The 8,445-nt window shown below is 35.6% G+C and overlaps 1 long non-coding RNA gene across 1 annotated transcript; it reads left to right on the top strand.

Moving 5' to 3' along the window:
- The first annotated feature begins 246 nt into the window (after positions 1–246).
- On the top strand, positions 247–1,611 carry LOC122198044 (uncharacterized). Its single transcript, XR_006191853.2, has 3 exons — positions 247–565; positions 658–1,127; positions 1,268–1,611. It is a non-coding gene; the product is annotated as an uncharacterized LOC122198044 (long non-coding RNA).
- The last annotated feature ends 6,834 nt before the right edge of the window (positions 1,612–8,445 follow it).

Here is an 8,445-nt window from a genome sequence, read left to right as displayed (position 1 = left end):
TCAGCCCTTGCTTACTAGCTAACAAATAATAGAAAAATATAGCATGTTTTACTCAAATATTGTGTAGAAATTATTTATAATTATAATAATATTAAAAGATATAGAAACTATGTGTTGGCTTTTTACATAATTAAAAAGTATATATAACTTAGCTAATCTCAGGTTATATTTCAGACCTCTTACTTCCATGGCATAGGCCGTGTCAACCTCCGGGCTCCCCTCAATATGTTGCTCCCATCAGTTGCTCACTGCCAATTAATTGTTGTGTCCAAGTAAGTTTTTTTTTTCTACTGTTATATCTGTTTTTAACTACTATTATACTTTTGTTCTTTGTTTTTAGTGGGTGGTTTCCTGGGTCTCTTTGATGGAGTTTCTCAGGATGAAATTGAGATATGGGCTCTTAGGGATTTGAAGATGATGAAGTGGGGTGAAGTTGCAATCGATAACTGACAGTGGTAGATACTTGGTGAAAAGGAACATAAATTGGCAAATGAATGGGCTTTTGAAGGTGAAAAGATCATTCATGGAAATCCATTTGGGATAGACAATACAGTTAGCACTATGGGTATGTTACTTATGTTTGAGTTTATTATATTTGTGTTTATTATACATTTCTTTTGTTTTTTCCTGATTATATATCTACAAATTATGGTATAGGAAACTTGATAAAGTTAGAATCTGGTGCTTAATTTAACCTCCATCAAATCCAATATGCCACTGATAATGCCAAACATAGACACAAGAGTTGGTAGAAACACAAAGGCATTAATCACGAGTGTTGCAGAAAGAAGAGACAGACATCCAGACACAATGGCATATGTTGATTACATCAGCGTTGAACTCGCATCCACAATCCAGTTTTCCTAATTATATATCTACAAATGATGGGCAAATAACATCTCTCGTAATGATTCAATAATTGTTGATGTTTGCCAAGTGAGTTTACTTTAAAAAAACTTATAATGACAATGCTTAAGTATTTATTTTTATATTTTGACAGGGGCAATACAAGTTGACTTTGATTTTTCCTACATGTGAGAAGATATTACACCCAAATTCAATCAGAATTTACTTATACGTTTGATCCATTCATGTATCTGTCATTACCAATTCAATCAGAATCAAAAGTGAGTATTTATAGCTGCATAGAAGTTAGGAATCACATTAGTTAATACTAGTTGATGAATGTTTTTCAATGGTTTATATAAATATAATGTTATGCTTATCTATTGCTTGTTGTATTTATGCATTGACTTGCACTTTGCAGCCAAGAATCTTATTCTTGCTGAACTCAAGTTTGTGACATTCAATCATGTACATTATCACGCTCAATCTTATCTCATATGGGTTCATACATGTAAGCTTTTAATTAATCCGTCTACATTTGTAGATTTCTATTTCTATATTTTGTTTCGTTTTACTCACCTAATTTATACCTTATAACATCACCTGATCACACCTGGCACTCGAATCCATACAAGGAAAGCTCACTGAAGGTAAGTTCACATTCTTTATAAATCAAAGTTTTCTCTTATTTTAATGCACAATTAGATTTCAAGAAACATGTGAACATGTGGTATCATCTATAGATTTGAATATTATTCCAATTTATTAAAATTATAAATCCTATAGTTAGATCCCTCAAAGTTGTTGGTCAAATGTTAGCTCCCTCAAAGTTAAGGGACCTGTTCTGCATAATTTGATAAAAAGTACAATTTGAAAGATTAAAATTATCGAATATAGGAGGAAATTAATGAGTTATATCACCAATAATGAACTTAATATGTAGTTAAGTACAGATACTTGTCAAGTGTTAACAGTGTGTTTGAATGATGAAGGATATGAAATGAAATGAATAATTAGATTTCTTGAACCTCATTATTCTAGAAAGAATCATTCTTGAAACTTCATAGTAAGAAAAAAGCCAACATGGCATGCTTGAAGCCTAGTGATTGTTAATTATATATTCCTTAAATTGTTAATCAATTTTTGTACAGGCATGGGCTGTATTGAAGTTTGGATTCTTGGAAAAATGTATGTTACTACATGTGTATTAAATTTTAATATTGTATAACATAGATTGATGATGCTTGAAGCCTTTATGAATACTAATGTGTTGATGATGAAAATAGGTATCATGTGGAAACAGAAGCATAACAATAAGAAGTAGAAACAAGAAGGTGTTCCTTAATAACAATGTAGTATTAGGTTATATAGTTAGGAAAACCTCTTTCCATGGAACGATTATTTGTATGACATTAAATTTATGCAATGGAATCTATTTTTTGTATATTATATTTTAATTTCTATTATGAAACATTAAATACAAATTTAATTTGAAAATAAGTAAATCAATAAATAATATTTTTTTAAACATTTAAAATTATGATACGCAAAAATGTATGTCATCTTCATTTATGACATGGCCTTTCTTGACAGGGGCTTTCTTGATACGCATTGCGTGTCATTAACACGCGCGTCGTAAGGTTACGACACGCGAATGCGTGTCGTATTCCTTTATGACACGACCTGTCTTGATACGCATTGCGTGTCGTAAACGTGTGTCATAATTGCGCGTCGTAAATGAGCGTCGTGAATGCGCGTCGTCTCTCTTTATGACAGGGCCTTCCTTGACGCGCATTTGCGCGTCGTCTGAGCCGTTTACTTCGCGCAATGAGCGTCGTAAAAGGCTGTTTTTCTAGTAGTGAGAGCGTAGACGATTCAACTTAGGTACGTTACGCCGATTCAGATTGCCCGTTATCACTTGCTAATTTCATTTCCCAAAACAACTCCCTCAAGCACACTTCATAACCAACATTTTTGTTTTTTTTTTTATTTTCTAATGTATTTTTTTGGATTTTTTTAAAATTTTCTAATTTTTGTTTTGTTTTTATTTCTCCCCCTAAATTTGTGCATAGGAGAGAAACAAAAGTTAATGCGCAAATTTAACCTATCCTAAAACAAAAATTTGTCTTTAAAACGAATCAGAGTAAGATAAACTCAAGAGTATAGAGAAGAAAACGCAAACCGTAAGTCACTGATTGAATTTGCATCCGGAAGGTCTGAGAATAGCACATATAATCTTAGAACAGATCCGAAAATTTTTCATGTCATTAAGCACTAACCCCGTTTGTAATCTCTTCCTTTCTTCCTTTCCTACAAAAGGACACATACTCTCAACAAAGTTATGAGTGTTGTATATTTGAGAGATGTCCCCTATCATATGCTAGGAGCAGCCACTACCAACAAACCGAAGTCTGATGATATGCCTCCATAGCTGCTCCGAAACAGAGCGAGATTAGTTGGTCTTTGGAACCCAGTCCATTTTGAAACTGGGTCGACCTTTGTCATCAATGCAGGGTACTCTCTCCCATGACATATCCTACTTATCACAAACAGAAGAAGATGAAACGTTAGAAGCATTAGGAGATTTGGGAGTTTTCACCTTTGGTACCCATCTATATTCGGGTTTAACCCATTTCTTGTTCGATCCGATGGGTGCCTCGGCACTTTCTTTGGAACTTGAAGCCGATCTTGAAGATGACTTTGACTTAGCCGGTATTTGTTTCACTGGAGCATCTCATGGATTTGTCTTCTTGGCAGGCATTTCCTTCTTGCCATTGGGATTCAGATTCTTTGCCTTATGGGTTTGATTCTTGGCCTTCTGCGCGTGCCAGTCACCATTGTCTGAACGTGACCTGGAAGGGTTTCTTTTGAAGTATCTCCCACTTGGTGCGTTTTTCCATCCTTGTGCACAGTAGGGAACGTATGCGCGATTTGGACAGTTTCTGGCAATGTGTCCAGGTTTTCCAAAGTGAAAACAAGTCTTTTTCTTCACTGTGAAGTTATTTATTCCTGCCCCTGGTGGCGTATCCTTGCCTTGTCTCTTATTTTTCCCACACGCACAGTTGCAACAAGCACTCTGTTTAGCTTGAAATGGTGGCCTGTATTTACCAACAACAGGTTGATTAGAAGCAACAAATTTAGAGTTCAAGGGGTCGTTTGTTTGTTTAGAAGAACTCTCCTTGTTCTCATCCTGTGCTACTTTACCTGCACATAAAGCAGAAACATTAGTATTTTCAACATTAATAACTCCTCCAGACACAAATCCAACTCATTTTCCATATCGAAGATGTAGCTCCCTGTCAGTTTCGTCCTGTGTCATAGGGATGGATGTGTAGTTATGATTATAAGGAGGAGGTACACTATCATACCCTAGACCCTTATTTTGATTTTCTATGAATTATTATTGGGTTTCATATAAGGACTCGACTGTCTGACTTGACGCAGTATAATTTTTGAAACTGACATTAGTTTTTCCACACTTAATTTTTAAAGCGTCAAGTCTTCAGTTACAGCAGCAAGTTATCTCTTAACATAATCATAATTTTCACACTTGTTGCTATACTCTTCCTGAAGTTTCCTAAAGTCCTTGGTTTTTGCTTCTAACTCAGCCTTCAGGGGTTTCTGTCGTTTCCTGAGTTGATATCCTTCATATCTCAGGTCCTCAACTTCTCTTTTTAATAAATCAATTTGTTCCCGAAGAAATTTAATCGTATCTTCACTAGATAGTGTACATGAAAGTTCACATGATTGAGAACCTGAAACTTCATTGACCGAGATGTTTGCAGAACTCATTGTATTTCCACACTTCAAAGCATCAAGTTCTTCAATTACATCAGCAAGACTAAGACAATTGAGATCTTTTGTCTTCTTGATGATAGCCACGTCCATATCCCACGATTTTGGAAGTGAATTCAATAGCTTTTTGTTTATCTCAGATTTAGACAAGAAGATCTCAGCTATATTCATCTCGGTAATAAGTGTAGTAAATCGCTGCAACTGAGTTTCGAGGGTTTCTCCAGGGATATAATCGAAAATGTTGAAATTTTGTCTTAACATATCCTGGCGACTCTCTTTCATGTTTCAACTCCCTCGTAGACCTTAAAATCAATTAAAAAGCACAACTAGAAGCCAAAATCAAACTTAAAAGTCAAACCCTTTGATTATAAAAGTCAACCTTAAAAGTCAAATTTAAAAAGTTAAACTCAAAAGTCAAACTTAAAAGTCAAACCGAAAAGTTAAATTTGAAAATTTAAAAGTCAAACGAGAAAGTCAAAGGTCAAACTTGGAAGTCAAAGTCAAAATTTAAGGTCAAAAGTTAAAAAAAAGTCAAAAATTCAAATATAATTTTATTTATTAATTTTAATTTAATTTATTTATTATTATTATTTTTAATTTTATTATTATTATTATTATTATTATTTTTATTTTGGATGAAAAAGAAATTTAAAATTAAATGGAATTGAGTTTTGGGGTTAAAAGTGTCAAAAATGCGAAACTTGAAGCGAAAAAGACGGGTTATGTTTAAAATTTCGGAGGAATGAAACAAGAAGCTTGCTAGTTAAGATGGTAAGCCGCTGTGTTTGGGAGTTGGAGGTCGTGGGTCCGCAACATCTTTATCACAAACATTCAAATTGTCAACCAAATTGTTCAAAACTATATCAGACATTTGACAACCATTTAAAACCGTATCAGAAGTAACAACCACGGTATTAGGAGAAACAAAAACAGTATCAGAAGAATCAAAAACACCGCAAGAACTATTGTCACTTAAAACATTTGAAAAAGAATTGTCTTTATTTAAAATGAAAACTTCAGGTTTAGACTCGATTTTATTTTCAGAAACACATCCTTCAACTTCGTGCTTTGACTGATTCAAGGATTCATCTGCAGGAGAAGTAGAAATGTTAGTACTTTCAACATTAATAAATCCTCCTGAAATAAAATCGGAGGGCTTGCCATAAACCATAAATGATTCATTGGCAATCTCTTCTTTGGACAAAGGCTTGGACACATATGAATGATTGAAGGGAGGGGGTACATGATTATACCCTAGACCTTTTGATTGATTCCTTTTAAACTGCATACTTTGGTCTATCATATTTGCAACCACCTCACTTGAGAAATCATATTTTCTAACATCAAGTTTGGCGGTTTCAAACTTTCCTTTCAATGATTCAACTTCAGCCACTAGCTCAACATTTTTTTTGACTACATAATCATAGTTTTCACATTTGTTACAGTAGTCTTCCTGGAGTCTCCTAAAGTCCTTAATTTTCGATTCCAATTGAGCTTTGAGTGGTTTTTGTCCTTTTCGAAGTTGGTACCCTTCATATCTAAGGTCTTCTACGTCTCTTATTAATTTTTCATTAAGTTCACGAAGAATCCTAAGATTTTCTACTTCATTGCCTAATGTCTCAATTTTGTCATGTAAAGTTTTTACATAATCGATACAAGCCTTAGAGCATGATGGGAGACTTACCTTGGACGAACTAGGTTCATGAGAAGAGGATACCATCAAAGCAAACTGTAGCTCCATCACACTGTCTTCAGCTACTACAATCCCTGCTGGATCATCATCCCTTACCTATGCCAGATGAGCATTTTCTGGTCCAGATAAGTTGAGAGCTTGTATTTGATCATCCCAGTCGAAAGATTGCGCAACCATAGCCTTTTCATTGTTTGCTTGACCACTGCTTCGGCTGTTCCCAACTGCAACCATCATTCTGTCATTATTAGCCCTTCTATCGGGATGTAGGCAATCACGAGAAAAATGCCCTGGCTCTTGGCAATTGAAGCACCGAAGCTTTCCCTTGTTGAATCCAACCTTCTTATCAGCGCTCATTCCCCAATTATTCTTCCCTGTCTTTTTGGAAAAATGTTTTGCCCTAAATACTGCCATGGCAATTTGCCATGTGATGTCCATTTCCTCAACGTCCTCCGGATGGATTTGATCAAGATCTGCAAATGACAATTGAGGTGGAAGCTCCCCAGCTACAAGTGCATTGTAGCAATTTACTAGCCCTGCTGCAAAGACAAGGTTTTCATCACCCCTCCTTTCCTTTTGAAGAAGAGGCCACATTTGAAGATGGAGCAGTTTGAGTAGACAGGAATGATTGACTTTGTGGGTAGGGCGTGACTGGTGCAGAGGAAGATAAACCTGCAGAGGAATAGGAGAGAGAAGAAAGAGCATTGTTAGTTGAAATGCCAAGGTTGGCAGCTGAGTAGGAGCTCACATGATTGATCTCTCGCTGCTTGTCATCAATATCACACGCTTTGATGACAACCATCACTTCAGCTAGATAAGGCGATTGAGATCCTTAGTCTTTTTAATGACAACTACATTCATGTACCAAGATTTTGGGAGGGCATTTAGTAGCTTCTTATTAATTTCTGACTTTGTATAGAAGATCCATGCCACAATCATCTTTGTGTTAAGAGTTGTAAATCGCTGCAGCTGAGCCTCAAGAGTCTCTCCAGGCACATAGTTGAACATGTTAAACCGTTGCCGTAGCATGTCTTGGCAACTCTCTTGCATGTCCTCATTTCCCTCATACACCTCAATCAGGGCTTCCCACAATGCTTTAGCAGAAGTATATTCTCTGAATCCTTGAGCGATGTCTGGTGAGAGAGCCATAGTTAAAATGGCCAATGCCTTTTCCTGTTCTTCTACACTCTCAAAATCTTCATCAGTGTAGTTTTCAATTTTCTTGTCAACCACCTGCCCCCCAACTGTAGTGGTGATTCTGACTGGATCCTTTATGGCACATTTCCAAATCTTGAAGTCTTTCATCTTTATGTATTTCTCAATTCTATATTTCCACTCAGGGAAACCATCAGCGGACATAAGCTTGGAATGCGCATGGTGGTGCCCATTATAGCATCGAGTTCTTGATATTGGTTGTGATTTTGTGATTCCATTTTATTTAAGCTTATTTTCAGAAAATGTTTGTTGCTTTAAAATAATTAACTTCCGAAAATTAGTTTACTGTCGAGCAAAAATTGATTTACTGTTGAAAAATGATTGCGTCCGTAAACTCCTTGTTTACGGTCGTGAACTCAGTAAAGTTTCAAAAACTTTCGGTAATTAAAATATGGTCTTCAATATTCACTGTCGAAAGAAAAAAAAAACTTTGTTTATTTTAATTAATAATTTTTAATAATTCAATATGGTCTTTAAGATTAGCAGCCTTATACCAAAACTCGATTCACTGTTAAGGAATTCCGATTACGGTGGAAGAACTTGAAGAGCTTGCCGCCGTGAACTCGGTGTTTATGGCCGTAAGCTTGGACCGAAAACTCTTAAATTTCAGATTTCGACTGAAACAAAAAAAAAACCCTTTTTTCGCTGTGAAGTACGATTAGCACAAATACGCAACTGTAAAATGCCTTCGACGCTGGTCTCGCTCTGATACCAATTGTAAGTCCCTAATCTGCCTGTGTATCAATCAGATCCGTTTGATGGTGCGGAATCTCAATCAAACGGATGATGTCAGATCAAATAGAAGAGAAGAAGAAGAGGAATAAGATGGATCTCAATGTATTAATGAATAGAATGATGATCCGGATACAAAAGATTCACACACACACAATAGTTCTTCT

The sequence above is a fragment of the Lactuca sativa genome, chromosome 5 (genome assembly GCF_002870075.4).
Source record: "Lactuca sativa cultivar Salinas chromosome 5, Lsat_Salinas_v11, whole genome shotgun sequence".
NCBI classification, from domain to species: Eukaryota; Viridiplantae; Streptophyta; class Magnoliopsida; order Asterales; family Asteraceae; genus Lactuca; species Lactuca sativa.
Note: the sequence above shows the minus strand (reverse complement) of the source record. Positions and strands in the feature narration are given on the sequence as shown.